The 16,850-nt window shown below is 36.6% G+C and overlaps 2 long non-coding RNA genes across 17 annotated transcripts; both read right to left on the bottom strand.

Moving 5' to 3' along the window:
• Nucleotides 1–1,651: 1,651 nt before the first annotated feature.
• On the bottom strand, nt 1,652–3,703 carry LOC130462484 (uncharacterized). Its single transcript, XR_008922765.1, has 3 exons — nt 3,601–3,703; nt 3,358–3,417; nt 1,652–1,976 (listed from the first exon to the last, which is right to left on the bottom strand). It is a non-coding gene; the product is annotated as an uncharacterized lncRNA (long non-coding RNA).
• A 3,093-nt stretch (nt 3,704–6,796) lies between these two features.
• LOC110806144 (uncharacterized) lies at nt 6,797–14,025 on the bottom strand. 16 transcript variants are annotated; one of them, XR_008923026.1, is made up of 11 exons: nt 13,645–14,024; nt 13,331–13,490; nt 12,946–13,237; nt 12,638–12,848; nt 11,507–12,553; nt 10,904–10,954; nt 10,573–10,709; nt 10,106–10,197; nt 8,404–8,468; nt 7,195–7,654; nt 6,797–7,112 (listed from the first exon to the last, which is right to left on the bottom strand). It is a non-coding gene; the product is annotated as an uncharacterized lncRNA (long non-coding RNA). The 16 variants fall into 16 exon arrangements; XR_008923027.1 differs by having other exon boundaries at nt 8,404–8,461; XR_002538232.2 differs by lacking the exon at nt 10,106–10,197 and having other exon boundaries at nt 11,507–11,567; nt 12,147–12,553.
• Between the last annotated feature and the right edge of the window lie 2,825 nt (nt 14,026–16,850).

Below are 16,850 nucleotides of genomic sequence, written 5' to 3'. Positions count from 1 at the left end.
CTTTACTTTTGTTGATTCTATTTAAAAACAACCTACTAGCTCAACAGGCAGAGCATTGTGCAAATGCACAAAAGATGTGGGTTCGAATCCCGCGTAGGTTAATCTTTACGTTTTGTATTGTTCTGTTTATTTCTATTTTGAAGACCTTTAATTTGGCCTCCATGTACTCCAATACTTGTGTCTATGTTGTAACAGATACTTATGAGTTTTTTTTTTAATTTACTTTTTGAGATTTTTAATTTACTTTTGAGTTAATATTATTTACTTTTGATTTTTTTATGTTCCTCTTGATCCTGCAACAATCTGGTTTGCTTGCATATTTTCAGAACACAATCTTGTTTGTTGGCATATTTTCAGTTCTGATCAGATGCAACATTTTAAGCTTTCCATTTGAAAAAAGCTTTATAATTCTTTTCTAATTGTACATGTACTTCAGAATATTTTGATTTACTTTTGCTTTATTATTATTTACTTTTGAGTTTCTTTTATTTACTTTTTATTTTTTACTTTATTTTTCGAAACAACCTATGTAGGAATCGAACCTACATCCCCTATGCATATGCATAGTACTCTACCATTTGAGCTAATAGGTTTAAGAAATACTTAGTAAAGCTAATTAAACACACCTAAACTCCAACACAAAGTCTCGTCCCCAATTCATTTTGATTGCCTCGACACAAATCATGAGAGCATGCAACACTTCAATAGAGTGTCATTTGATTCTACTGAAGAAAGTTCGCTCTTTTCTCTCTCACAAGCAGTTCTCAACCTCGCAAGTGCCCTAAGATTTTAACAGCGTAAGCTACTCCAGCTGCTACTGGCTCGGCTCATTAAGGTTTGTTATGTCTCTTGCGTCTTTGGTTGTTACCGCTGTGAAACATTAAAGTGTGTCGGAACAGTTATAATCATACAAAGCATACAACAATTCAATATAGTGTCGTTTGATTATGAGTAGCTGAATTAGTACATTTATACAACCTAACCTACATCCCATAACACACTCAAATGCATAGGTAAGCAATATCATATTGACTTTTCATAGTAGCTTCAAGCAACCAGACAAAAACCAGCATCAAACACCTAGATTTACTATAGACATGATCAGGTTTGACACCACCATGACTGCATGAACTATACGCTGCCAACAACTTTGAACCCGTCCTATAATTTTGGCTAAGCCACCTACATACACTTAACAAATTGCAGCCACATTTGTTGCTGGTCTGCTGCTAAGTAGGAACAGAGACTTAACAAATTGCAGCCACATTTGTTGCTGGTCTGCTGCTAAGTAGGAACAGACCAAGCTCACAAAATCTGTATTGCAAACTCAAAACAGAAAAAGAAAAACCACAACTCCTATGCTATTGGCATTACACATTGCTTTTGAGACCCGAAAACCAGATTACATCAGCCTCCTTCCACTTATCAACTTTTAGAAAGGTTTTATTTACATTTATAGAGATTTAGTTTACTTTATTAGTCAGCCGTAAAAAGATTAGATGGCAACATAGATCAATCAACCATCTAAACCACATTAAACACAAATATTCAGTAACCGTAAATATATATAAACACAGCTTAGAATGGTTATAAAACGATGACATTTCTGTATAGTCATAATAGTATACAAGAAATAAAAATTGGACTTCATTTGGGAATTCGGATGCAGGGAGTGTCACAAGTACCAAAAGAAACAATCCTTGAACAAATCAACCAGAAAGTTTAGAATAAAAAATCTCAAATCAGAAAACAGAATTGAAAAAATGAAAACCACTGTTGCAGAGAATCCGATATTAAATTCACCCTGCTTTCACCAGTCTTGATCAAACAACATCATCTAAGCAGCACAACAGGTGGTTTTGGAAAAGAAAAATCGATGACAGACCTTATTATTCAGTTGCATTCATCTCCCAGTTTCCCCTCTTATGTCCTTAGTTCTCTTTACATGCTTCCATTCCAACAGAACAGAAGCAGAACTGCAGCAGCACAACAAAGCAGAACAACAACGCAGAACAACACATAAATTTACCCTGACATCAATACTGCAAAATAAAACAGCAAGCCACAGCAGCTATATAGCCATTGCAGACCAATATCACACTGCGCACCCCCCCCCCTAGTCAACTAAGGTAAAACCAACAGTTAGTGAAACCAACATCACAAAGTCAACCTTGGTCAACTTGCTTCACCTGACTCACAATAACCACCAACCAAAACCTGATCAAATAATAACATACCTAGTGGCACCATAATCAGTAGCTATCAACAACAAGTGATTCTTCGACAAAACATCCAACCATTATTTACTTTTAAGTTTAATTAATCTACTTTTACTGATTCTTTATTTACTTACAAGTCTAACTAATTTACTTTTCAAAATAAAGTTCGATAAGGCCAAAAATTAAGAAAAACACAATTGCAACAGAATAGAACGACCAAAACTGACCAACAGACATAATTTTGGCTTAAACCTGGCAAAATAACTTAAAGTATGGAATCAAAGACCAAAACAACAACACAAGAACAATTTCGTTTAGTTTTAGCGATATTAAGTTTACTTTAGCACAATTTTCATTTACTTCAACACATTTTAATAGCTATTTGTTCACTTCTATCAAGAATTAAAATTGACCAAAAATGCAATCAGATTATTGTATTAGAATTTAGAACAGGAAGAAGCTGTTGCTCTAACCCAATTGAAAAAAACGAACTGGCTACACACCAAACCACATACAGCAAACTTGAGTTGGGCCTAAAATTTGAATTCACAAATTCGTTTTGCAATGAAGCTAAAGAAATTAAAAAATCGAGTGTGACTGGTTTCACAACTCTTACCATTATCTACTGTAACTTCGCAACATTTTAAATTCAAGCCGAACATTAACGAGTTCTGGTACTTTAGGGAATAACAACCGTGTTGAGATCAATTTGCAGATTCAAATGATACCTGACTTTGAGCATGAATTTTCAAATTCGAGTAAAGAACTGAGTGCCGCAAAATAAATTTGAAGCAATATTTTGTTTACTTTTAGATCATTTATATTTACTTTTTTCAGTTTTTGCTTTACTTTTGAGTTAGATAATCACTACGTGCAACAAAATTATAATGGAACAACTCCCACCAACTGAACAACTCCGATAAATTTTCTCTACAACAGCTTCTAAAGCACCTAATTCCAATTTTACACAAATTTTCTCTAAAACAGTTTCTAAATCAGCTAATTCCAGAACCAAAACTGACTATCAACTCACAATCAAATTCAAAAATTAAACAAAACATTGCTTCAAAACTACACTTAATATCCTGAGAAGTAAACAAAATATCTTCAAAATTAATCAAAAGTTAGGTTAAATTACCTTAGAAGTTCAGTCGCCGGAAAAATAGAAGCTCCGGCACCAGAAAATGCAATGTTCAAGCTGTAAATTCATCAAAATAGTAGGATTAACATGTTGTGGTGTAATTTGCAGAGACTCGAGCAAAAACCGCAGAAATTCGAGCAAAACCGCAGAAAATCGAGCAAAAATCGCAGAATTTCGAGCAAAAATCAAGCAATTTCGACATTAAAAAGGAACAAAATCGAAAAAATTCAGTAAAAGTACCTCAAAATCTTTGTAATCATCGTGAAATTAAGATATAATTGCGATTTTTGAAGTAGTTCAAGCAAATCGTTTAAGGAGAGAGACAATTGCGTTTGAATTTGAGTGAGGAGAGAGAAACAAACGTGAGTGAGTGAGTGAGTGATGAGCGAGGGTTGTAGAGAGAGAAAATGTCCGTTAAGTCAGGAGATTGAAAAGAATCACGCATGATTTAATTCGCGACATACGATCTCAGCCGCTCGTTTCATCCAAATCTAACGGTTCGCAGAGGTTCTCATTATAAGGTGGTTCTCATCTTAAGGGAGGTTCTCACCAGAACCTGGTCCTATATATATATATATATATATATATATATATATATATATATATATATATATCTATATATATATATATATATATATATATATCTATATCTATATATATATATATATATATCTATATATATATATATATATATATATACAGTGTGTGTGTATAGTAAATGCTACTGGGCTTTTCTATAAATGGGTCGTGGGCCGCGTATAAGAGGCGTGGAGCCTATTGATGGAGAGCTGGATTACGTTATGTTAGCCAAGTGTGCTTTTGGGCAGAAGTCCCAATTAGTAGCCAATTAGGCACCCAAACAACTGCCCCCTAGACCCATTTCATTTAGTATCCAAATGCAACTTGATGATTATTTGATGTCTAAAAGTCCCGCCGTTTAATTCAAAAAGGTATTTTGGATCCGGGCATTGATGACAAGTGTCGAACGGTTGTCGAGATCGTCACTTCAACTTCAGATGATCACACAGTGTAAATTGAGTGGAAGTTGGGCGGTTTTTAGGGTTGCTCCGTTATAAATATAAGGCCCAATCTTTCATTCCAATCTTTGTTTTTCACTGCTTTCTCAAAATTCTCTCAAATTCAGGCGAACTTGCTCTGTGAATTTCGTAGATCATCATCTTATTGTTGGAAATTCTCTTCGGGACTCCGTTGCGTTCAACTTGTCGGCGAATTTCTCTTTGGAAGAAGGTATCTTTCTTGTTAATTCCTCACATTCCTTTGTTTTTCTCTTCCACCCCACCGTCTAAACCTTAGTCTAGGTTTTCCGGAAATGGCTCGAGATAAAGGAAAGTGTAAATTCATTGTTGAGTCCTCCAGTGAGAAGAAGGAGGAGGAGGAAATTCCTTTTCAGAGGCCATGAAGATTTCTCGTAGACATGGTGCTTCGAGAAGCACTGTTGTTGGATAAAACCGAGGGTGATAATTGTGTCAAGTCTGGCAAGAAAATTGGTACCTCGGGACGCATTTCTTTGGGGAGATATGTCATTCGTCGTGACCATCCTAGTTTCCATGAGGAAGCGGATCTCGAATCCAAACTTGCGTGATTTTTCCATCGTAAGGATGCTCTTGGTCGGCCGTTGAACAAAGGCCCAGATGGAGTGTGGCTAGTGGAGGCCATAAGGGGTCACTATCATCGGGTACGTGGATGAGGATTTATACGACATTCAATATTCTCAAGGATATTGGTGCGAGCTCCCCACCCAAAATCATGCTAGGGTGACTCATTCCCCGAGGGGTTTCATCGTAGTCTATACTCGTCACCTTGAGTAAGGACTTCGATTCCCTTTGGATCTGTTCATGGATGATGTTTTGGTGGGGTATAACATATCTTTAGCTAAGTTGACTCCGAAGTCAATGCGACATATCATCGGCTTTTGATGGGTGTGTGACTTCCTGAACTTTCTTCCTTCAGTGTCAATCTTCAAAGAACTGCATGAGCTGCAGAAGAATGTTGCCGTTGTGGGCATCAATGGGTATGGGTCGTGGACCATTCTGAACAAGAGGGCAAAGAAAGGCCAGCCATCGTACATCACTGCCCATCCTTACCTTTCCTCGGATAAGGATTGGAAAGGACAATGGCTCAATGTTCGGGTTCCCGTGGATTCGGAGCATCCGAAGTTCTATAGGCCCCCGAAGTGGCATGTCGAAGTCGGTCTGAATATGCCGGAGTGGGAGCTTCCAATCGCAATAGCACTAATTACACTAACCTTCTTCAATGGTATTTGTCTAGGACCGAGGGTCTTAAATACCAGAGCATTGGCTCCCGAACATGCATTACATTTGTAGGAAGGTCATCCTTGCTGCTACTGGTCTCAGCAACATCTATGACAGGGGTGAGATATTCATTTGCTGAGATCGTGCTTCAGTGGTTTGACATCCATGTTTTTTTTCTTGAATCTAATGTTTTCTTAACCTCTTTTGTGCAGAGACTGGGCTTGCAGCTTTTGAGTTGGAACATTTTGGCATCACTCGGAAGCACGATGGGATTCTAAGTCGTTCGCCCGATTATAAGTTCTGTAACTATAATCCTCGAAATCTGAAGTTAGAATAATATCGGCTTTCCAATGACCAGCTAGCCCGGGTGAACAACGTGAGAGCCGACCTTGGGAATTTGCGAATCCGCTTGATGCAATCCCTTTGAACTTCGTGCCCTGTTCTCTTATGACATCTTCTCTTGTAAGCTTTCTTTCCCATAGTTCAAATTCTTATTTACACTACTCTTGGACTTTCGAGCCGAGGGCTGAAGTTTGGCCTTCGAATCTTCAAGGTCTAGTAGTTTCTGCTACTTCGCGCTATATTCCCTCTGCTTCTTCCCCAACTTTGTTAGAAGCTTCTACTCTTAAAGTTCAGGTAACATATCTTTGAGTTTATTCGCTTCTTTTCTCTTCTTCGATCTTTAGTTATGATGTTGATGTTTGTCCTCTCTTTCTCGCGAAGGAGAGGAAGAAGAAGCGGAGGAGGAAGTCTCCTGAAAAGGAAAGATCTCCTCAAAAGGAGAAGCAAAGGAGAAATACTTTTGCGCCGAAGGAGAAGGTAAGACCCACACTACAACAAAATAAGCTTTTAATAGCGCTTTTTTCAATGAAAGACAGCGCTTTTAAAGCGCTGTTAATTAGCAGCGCTGTTAAAAGAATGACAACGCTTTTAAAAAGCGCTATTACTATTACATCATTTAGCAGCATTCAATATATAAGCTCTATTAAAGCTTCGGTATGGCGGGAAATTGTATGATTAATTTAATTTAAATTAGTTAATAGCGTGTAAGTATAAAGCGTTGTTATTTAAGTGTAGTTTTTAATTTTTGTCGGGCTCTATTATAATTTTAATTATTAAATATGTGTAATAACATATAAAAACATTTTAGAGCCTACACAGGGTAATCAAATTGAATATATATAAGATCCAACTTCATTTCTATCATATAAAATAAACGTCTCGATGTCTCATGCATAACTTAAAATCATATGTGCCTAAAAACACACTAGAAAACAGAAAGAAGTATCCTTGTCATATAGTACTTCTTTTAATTTCAAACCGATAAACTAAAATTAAAACATTCTAGAGAAATTCCAGTCGAAAAACATAATTAATCCACTACAATATTCACACGAGAAGAACATAACGCTTCCATTGAGCTCTGACTTCATCAATTTGTCCTTTATAATAATTTGGAACATTGCAATCATGAAAGTACTACAAAATGAGAAAATTAACATAATTAGTGACAATGCATATAATAACGTCTAGGCTTAATTGAACAAAGAAAAATACATACATCTTCAAATATTCGAGTTTGCTTATAGTCGATGATCTCTTTCATGTATCTCATGACATAATATCCAGAATCCATTGCATTCTTTTGCCAAGGACACTACACAAGCAAAGTAAAACCAATTATTTATAAATACTTAGAAACAAATAAAAAATATAATAAACATAATCTGTAAAGCCCCGACCTCTAATTCAATTATTAAAGCATAATTAGCAGCGGAAACAACCTAATTCGGTCGGGACATTACCTGCCGTAACTCCCTCTTGGGAATTACCAGGTAACCATCAATCATAAGCTATTAAACTCCAAAATTAACATAATAATCCTTTTTAATTCCTTAATAAAAGTACGTAACTTAATCAAGAATCTTTACTTAAACTTGTTACAACTTAACATTAACTTAGGTGAACATTGTAATGGTGAAATTCTCGCCACTACTCGTTTCCGGGGTCCCCAGCAGTACCTAAAACAGAAAACAAAACGGTGAGCCGAAGACTCAGTAACGAGTTACCCTAGCATCGTAACATCATTCCAATTCATTTTATTTAATAAACAGGGAGGATAGAATATAGTAAAACATTTAACAAATTATCGTTTCAAAAGCATCATTTCGAAACATCATTTCAATAATATCATTTCAGGAATTTCAGGAATATCATTTCAGGAACATCATTTCATTAACGTTTTTCCTTTTAACAATATTATTCTGGTCGTCAGGACTTTACAGGAAAACATGGTAGGACGTCTCCTACGAACAGGGGAAGCCAGTGCTTCATAACAGGGGGAGCCAGTGCTCCATAACAGGGGAAGCCAGTGCTTCTTATCAGGGGGAACCTTGGTTCCATATCAGGGGAAGCCAGTGCTTCTTATCAAGGGGAGTCTGGGCTCCATATCAGGGGAACTTGACCAGTTCTTACACTTTCCTTTATCATGTTTACATTTCTTTTAATAAAACATTAATCAGGAAAATCTCATTCATTCAGGATAGTTCAATAAAACCATTAAATCTCGTTATTTCATTAAATCATTCTTTCAGGAATAATAATTCATTAAATCGATACTTTGCATAAAGCTGCATTATCATAAAACAATTCAATCGAATCATTCTTGTAATCCCGCAAATCATAAAAAATCATTATCAAACATCAATCATTCATAACATCATTTATAAATACATTTCGAAGGGGTTGCGGGTACAACAATAACCGTTACCTCAATTCCACGATTTGCAAAGCCTTTTTCCTTGGTTCGTTCGCCCTGAGCTCCGAGTCTGATTTCTTTCAAAGTATTTAATGATTGAATTAGTATTAAAACGATAACTACTTTAAAACTAATTATTTTTATAAATACTTTTAGTTTATAAATTCATAAAATAACTTAAATAAAGTATTATTAAATTTCATTAAATCAATACATGAAATATTTTCATAAATCAATAAAATACTTTTAAAAAAATCAATAATATTTTTCATAAGTCAACACACGAAATATTTATCAAATTTTAAATCAAAGTAGTTTCTAAATCATTTATTTAAATTATAACAATGCTAAAATAAGTAGTAATTTATTTAGGGCTTAAATTGCATGGCAAAACTGACTTAGGGTGTTTGGGCCTAAGAGTTTTGGGCTTAGCTTGAGCAACAAAAAGGAACAAAGTTCCAATACTGGAACTTGTTTCTCGTGAAACTGGGCACGAAGCCACGAAGAACAGAAGCAGGGGAGGAAGGCTCGAAAACAGAGGAAAGAGAGGAGAGGGGAAAGCGGTGGCTGAGTGGTGGCTCGTTAACGGCGGCTTAGGTGGTGGCTGGTGACTGGGGTAGGGTGGCGCCGCAGGTTATCGCCGGTGATGGCAACAGTGATGGTGGTTATGCGGCGGCGGACCACGGGGAAGAGAGGGGGTGCGAAAATGGGAGAGAACAGGGGAGGGGAACGTGGGGTGGTTCAGGGAGGTGCGGTGGTCGTGGCTTGCGCACAGAAGAGAAGAGAGGAGGAACGTGGCAGCACGGCGGCGCCAACGGCTGGGCGCGAAGGAGAGAAAAGGCAGGGGAGAGGTTGCGCAAAACAGGGGAGGGGGGTATTTCAGTTTGGTTCTGGGCGGCGGCGCAACGGTTCGCCGGAGTTTTTGGGGGCGGCTGTTGGTTTACAAGGTGGATGTGGTGGTTAACGGTGGTAGTGGTGATGGGAAACGGCGGTGGTAGTTGGTGGTTGGAGTGGATGGTGGTTTGGTGGTTCGAATCACAGAAACAAGAGAAGAAAAAATTGAAATTTGATTTTGTTTTTTTTTTTTTGGTTAAAATTCAGTTGGACATGTATGGCTGATTTGTAGAGTCAAATCGAGTGAATGAGAAGGAGAATTTGCTTGGGGCTCAAGGTTGAATGTAGACCGAATTGAGGGAAAGAGAGGAAGAAAGGAATTGCTTCCTTCTTCCTGGTACACGTGAAGAGCAAAGAAAGAAAACAAAAAAAATGAAGTTTTTATTCTTTTAAGGCATTTTGTTGTTTTGTCATTTCACTTTAGTTAGGCAAAAATTCAGAAAATTGATTTCTATTTTTAGGAAATTAATTTGAATAGAAATGTTTAATTAAAAGTAAGTTTTAAAATAATCCTTTATATAAATATCGTTAACGAAAAATGAATTTAGTTTCCGAATAAATAAGAACGTTTTGAAATTATTAAAAATCCGAATTCAATTACGAAATAACTAATATTTAAAAAGTAGCTTAAGCTCGTAAATTTGAAATTAAATCATAGAACTTGAAAATTAATAAATAGTGTAACCATATTTAAAAATTCAAGCGAAATAAAACTTCGTTAATTAAAAATAAACTTCGAATTTTAGGATTTAAAACGATTTTAAGCTAAATAAAAATAATTAAGCATAATTAATCGAGTATTAAAAATTCAGGGTATTACATAATCATAAGACACACTTGTATATGTATCCACTTAGTGCTCCCTTTTTAATATTCTTCAATCCTTTTTCACTTTGAAAACCAAAAAGTTCTCTACAAAAAACAAAAATATTTAAAAAAAAATAAAAAAAAAAAAATTGAACACAGGTAAGAAGCAGCTAAGCACATACTTGGTCAAGTCTCTCATAACAGAGAAAATGGAAAATTGTGTGCAGATTTGGCAAATATTGTAGTAAAATTTGAAATGCATAAAGGAAAATGGAGGGATAATTAGATAACTAGTGTCACACATTCCATCTTTGCCAAAGTGATATGTTCTGTGTATTATTTTAGAGCACCTGTTACTCCTGCTTAATTCAATTGTCTCTAAAACAAACATTCATGAATCACTGCTCAGCAAGCAGATCCCCAGACGAGAAGAGGTGACTCAAAAGGTCACAACTTAGTGAATATAGACTTCAACCTTACCTTTGAGAGCTCAGAGATGGAGTCCATAGATAGCAAATTATACATAGCACTGCAAATGCCAGAATGTCCCAAAAGACAGTGATAACTTAAGCACTCTGCTACCGCTCATTAAAAGGATATGTAGCCTTGAAATACACCTGTATGAGGCAAATAAACCAGACTAAGTATACTCGGAGTAAGGCAATAGCCACCACCTCAAAAAATGGCCTTTTTCTGCACCCGACTGTCTCCTAATAGGATCTGAAAGCTACTGGACCTTTTTTACTTGGACCAACCAACAATCTATAGTTTTTAGCTTAATAGAATAAGGTAGAGCGAGAATAGAACTCACCAATAAAAATGAGTGACTAACTCAAACTTCGCCCGTTGCTTGTTGGCCAAACTGCATGGCCAAAAGGACAAGTCAAAAATAAATGTTAGCCAACACACGGGAAACACAGTAGCAAAAAGGACATATATTTTTATTATAGATCACCCCTTCTATGACCCAAATTAAAATATGATCAATGTTTCTCTATTTTTTTCATGTGATAATTAAATACAAAAGACATTCTAAATGACTCCTTTTAAGAGTATCAACTATTTTCTAGGAAAAAATCTAATTACTAAAGCTCCTGGCCATAAAAAATATCATTTCTCCTACAATGGCCATGTTTTACTCTTGACATCCCCATGATTTCGTTTGAAGGCCCCTCTTCTTACGTGTATGCTATACGAAATATGAAAACTAGTTAAGACTACTGCATCTTTCAAAGAGTGCTCTACAGCTTAAGTCTTTGTTCTCTTTCAAGTATTCTTCTTTTATTATTATATCGTTTTGCTACTTGTAATCTTGTACTGCATCCAAGAAAGTATTACAAGGCTTAAAGTATATTCTAGTACTACTATTAGCACGTATTCCACCTTTGGATTTCAATTTAGAAAAAAAACATACCTCGCATACTATCCATGCAACTGAAGCAATCACTGAAACAACCAGTGCATTTGAGAACCTCCTGTAAATATCCAACTTTACAGAACTTCGGTTCACCTGAAAATAATATTTTAATCTACTCCCTCCGTCCCAGACTAGTTGTTACACTTACCTTTGCACAAAGTTTTAGGTGATAAGTGGTTGTTTGGTTATCAAGTGTTATTTTATTAAAAAAGTAGATGTGATATGAGTTAGTGGGGTATTTTTTTAATTTAATGTGAGAGGGTGTGGGGACAAAAAAAAATTAGTGGCAAGAGAGAGACAATATAATAATTGTGGGGTCATTCCCAATTTAGAAGTGTAACAACTATTCTGGGACGGACGAAAAAGGAAAGTGTAACAACTAATCTGGGACAGAGGGAGTAATAAGAAACCATAACATCTCAGCAAGGATTTCGCTGACTTCTCTAGAAAAAGTAAGGCAAACAACCACAATATTAGTACTCCCTCCGCTCCAAATATTTCCCTGTTGTGACTCACAAACTTCAAAGGTAGGCAAAACATTTTGAGGCAGAGGAAAATGTAGGTGGACAGGAACGAGCAGGATATGTTTGAAAATTACTGAACTTTAAGGTTTGGAATTAAATTAGTGTGCAAGTACCTTGACTGGCTATTCATATTAGTGCTTCCAGTAGCACCGGCAATGGACCCACGCTTCAAGTATGATGCCATCTCCTCTTTTGTAGCATTAGTCATCTATTCAGGAAAACCGAAAGGGAAAGGACATGGTTGCAGAATAAATAAGCTGGTAAAAGAACTTACTATGTACCAAATTATAGTGGCAGTGCTTGCTTCAGTTTCAGCTCCATAGATTCTGGCATTTCCAAAGTCTGAAATCTTAGGATTCAGGTCTGAAATCTGAATCCAACAGTTTTTGCTAGGATTTAAGTATCGATATCTGATTGTCAGTCGGGAATCCTCGTACAGATAAAGGACTCCATGAGCAATCCCATTGATGATGTCAAGTCGTTTTCTCCGGCTACGTCATCTGTGCACTGTTCTGTGGATCTGTAATCGCAACAGAAGAAGCAAATTAATCCCAAGCAAACATAATTAGATGGTTCATTCAAAAGACCATTCTCATTGCAGTACCATAAAGCCATGAATCTAAGCCGCCAGAAGACGTAAGTTCATAGATGAGCAGCCTTTCAGCTCTCTCTACGCAAAATCCCAATAGCCTGGCCAAATTCTTGTGTTAAAACCTCATGATTAGCAGAATTTCATTTGTAAATTCATCCGTTCCTTGATTAGATGTATTAAAGAGCCGTTTGGAAGCAACTTTGGTTCCGTCTTTCAAGACACCCTATAAAGATTGTACAGGTGAGTAATTCAGTTTCAAAGCTTTGGATTGTCAGATCATGAACACAACGATTAACCTTAGATTTCTTTTAAATTCTTACCTTGAAGACAGGGCCAAAACCACCATCTCATAGCTTATGTTTCTCAGAGAAGTTATAATTCTAGCAAAATCAAACAAGGGATTGTTCATTCCTCAAAAATCTGTAGTTTGCACATTATGAAGCTTCTATATAACCCGAATGAAGAAATATGTGGACAATAACCAAATCGATACTGTTACCTTGAAGGTTTCTTCTCAGTAAAAAGTAAAAAAAAAAACACATGATCCTACAAGAACTGCTAGGACAATAGCTAACCCAATTGCAACAAATCGAGCTATCCACTGCTTCTTCCCTAGATCAGCAACAAAACAATCCCAGGAAAGAACAAGTTATAGTTGCTTGATTATAGCCATGTAAAATTGTACTCAGCTTTAAAAACACTTACCCTGACTTGCAGGATCTTCTGATGTTTCCTTCAAAGGAAGCGTAGAACTCGACAACTCATACTAAGAAGCCTTCCACCTCGAAAAGCTGCTCAATCAACTTCCCTTGCTCAGTCCCCTCCTTCAGCGTTGCCCCGCTTACCATCCTAAACCTAGGTGTTGCTACTAACACGATAGACTTAATGAATTTTCTAAAGACATAATACTAACAACAATATTTTCTCTTTCAATTGATAAAACCCAAATCCAATCCAACCCCTAAATAGAAAATTGTAAAACAAACCCAACAAAATCACAAAAGAAAAGGGGGAGATACCTGATAAAATTTATTGGAATCCTGGACCCATTTGAGAAAATCTTTGGCATATTTCAAGACGATTAAGAGTGATTCAAAGGCTTTCAATTTGTAATTCAACCACACGCAGCCGGGAAATATGTTCGCCAGATAATACGTCGCTGCCCAAAAATGTTCGCCGAAGAAGAATTGAAAATACGAAAAAAAAAACTCTAGATTTGGATTGAAGGGAACTCTGTCATTTTGGATTTGGGAAAATGAACTCTTCAATCCCTAACTGTGGAAGTCGTGGTGGGAGAAGGAGGAAGATGGAGAACGTGGGAAAGAAATTTGGGCGGTGTTGAACTGCTGATGGTTTCGATTCTTTAACTTGGTTTTGCCTTTTTTTTTACTTTTTTTTTTGTAAGTTACTACAGCTACTATATAATCACAGCGTTTAAAGAAAAGCGACATATTATAATATCGTGGAAATTAATATTGCTTCATTTAATAGCAATAAAAAGTAAAGTGCTGTTATTTGATATAATTAATAGCGTTTTTTGATAAGCGCTATTAATTAGGCGCTATTAATTGATGTTTTTGTTGTAGTGCCAGTGCCGAGGTGCTTAATATTTTGAAGGAGAGGCGTCCCATTTTTGAAGCTCTTTGCTGACAGATGGTTGCTGAAAGTCCCGAACTTGCCGGAGCTGCAAAAGCTTTCAAGAGAAACAAATGGTCCCACTAAAGAATATGTGTAAGCTTATCCAAAGGCCTAGGACTAATGTAACACCCTAATAATTCCTTGCTTTTATAAAATCATTTTCCAACTTAAAATAAAGGAATTACTAAAGTATTACCGCCACCGTGATAACGGTTAAGGGTATTACCAGAATTACGCAGCGGAAATTAATGTCAACTAACTTTTAAAAACATAATTAATGAAATATCGAGGCCTCCTACAATTTGGAACCATAATGGCCCAAAACCCAAAGTATAAATAGTTCAACCATTATAAACATAATTAAAGTATAATTAAATAGTTCAAAATACGAAAACATGCAACTCTCTCGATCATCCCAAGCCACATGATTCCGATCTACCAACCTGCTATATTATTCTACTCCCCATCAATGCAAGTGCAAATGATAGATCATCATAGGGTCATTAAGGCAAAGGCCATGACCAAAACACACAAAGCACGTAGTCAGCAAAAGCTGAGTACTTACAAGAATAGAGTGAAATGAAACTAAAACATGCATCACGCACTAAGTACTAATCATCATGCAAAAGCCATATAATAGTTAACAACCAATCATGAATACAAGACTCGACTTTTGACTCGACTCTTGACTCACAATTTAATTAGAATAATCTTCGAACGGGCCAAAGGAATAATCCATAAAGGAAAAGGCGATGGGATCCAACCATACACCAAATAATAAATAATAAAATCGGGCCATACCGAGTGTCGGGCCATACCGACGGAATTCCTGCGCATAATATAAATAAAACAACGTCTTGTATCATTAGTAGGAGTACGAGCTTTTCGGCAAGACTCCCCCCATTGTTCATACTCAAGGTATATACGTTCCAAGAGTTTTGAAGCTTGTTCTGGTTGCACTTTACGTTTATTAATATTTTATTAAAGGCGAACTCAAGACTCAACAACGTACACACATACAATTAATAAACAACAACCAAAACAATCTTATTTTAATGTTTTAAGACTTGTGATCAACCAAGCAAGATTCTTGCGAAATTACTACCATGTTTCTCCTCACAAAAGTGAGATTCCACATCATGCACATTAACATGAGGGTTGTGCCCTTGCACGACAAATCCTAATTCATTTCATACAACATATTCCCAACTGAACCCTACATGTGCGGTGGCTTACGTGAGCTAACCCTTCACATGTGGTAAAATAAATAGTACAACGAAGGACGAATAATTGGCTCAAAGTATGCTAGACATCCCGTACAATAGTATACAAATAAATAATCCATTCATTGCATGTGAAACAACCCATACATGCATAAATATTGAACAACATGATTGACAATGAAATTCATACTCATAGTAATCTCAACATGCTTGTTCAATCAACAATTCAATAATTCCAATAATATTAATCCACATGATCGTTCACCAAAGCATATATGAATCCACATAATATAATTCACATCATCAACAATCATGTAATGTCCTTGACAAAAAGTGTGGTCGCCCTAGACTTGTACGTACCTTCAATACCTAAGCGTAGGGGCCACTTTGCAATAACGAGCACTCACTCAGAAATCACCTCATATCATCAAAATAATGAAACTTAAATTATTTCCATGTTCATTAAATTTCCAGCAACTTTATAAAATTTAAAACTTCATTTAAACTTTAGAATTCAATCGTTTTTCAATAATATAATCGTCTCAATTTGTAAAACCAATCCCTAGTACAAAAACATACTTTTTCCGCCTTTAAAATCAATAAAAATCAACACTTTAAGCCTTTATTCAAATCTGAAAATATAATTGATTATCATAATTAAAATCATCACCTAATTATGCTAATCAATGACTCATTAGGTCTAGATTAAAACCCTAACTTGAAAATCCCAATAAAACCAATTTAACATCATAAAAATCAATCCTTTATTAAATAAATAAATATGAAAATTCATCCTTTAATAATTAAAACAACCCTAATGAATCACAACACGTAAATCCTCAAAGCACGGTATTCATAACCGATTCTCAGCATTTTAATTACTCAAAACAAAAATAATATTATAAGTTAAAATACGAAATTGAAATAGAATAGGTAAGGAAGAAGAGAATTATACCAATCCGGCCTATAGCATGGAACAATCACGAATTAGGGTGATTAGGCGAAAAAGAATTGAATAACGATCACGAACAACACACACACACACGTCCGTGTGTGTGCACGCACAGCAAGGGGCGACGAGCACAGGGGCAGCGCGCACGGCTGGGCGCAGCGTGCGAGCGAGAGAGGGACGAGGCAGGGATATGCGCTGAGCACACGAGCAAGGGAGACGAGGCAGGGGTGTGCGCGAGCACACGAAGCAACAACAGGGCACAACAACAGCGCACAACACGAGTGCTCGCTGCGGGCTGCGGGCAAGAGAGGAGAGGCGAGAGAGTGTGGGTGAGAGACAGGCGAGCACGAGGGCACGAGGCCGTGCTGGCGTGCGGGTGTGCGGACGAGAGAGAAGAGGGAGTTGGAGTGAG

The sequence above is a fragment of the Spinacia oleracea genome, chromosome 6 (assembly GCF_020520425.1).
Source record: "Spinacia oleracea cultivar Varoflay chromosome 6, BTI_SOV_V1, whole genome shotgun sequence".
NCBI classification, from domain to species: domain Eukaryota; kingdom Viridiplantae; phylum Streptophyta; class Magnoliopsida; order Caryophyllales; family Amaranthaceae; genus Spinacia; species Spinacia oleracea.
Note: the sequence above shows the minus strand (reverse complement) of the source record. Positions and strands in the feature narration are given on the sequence as shown.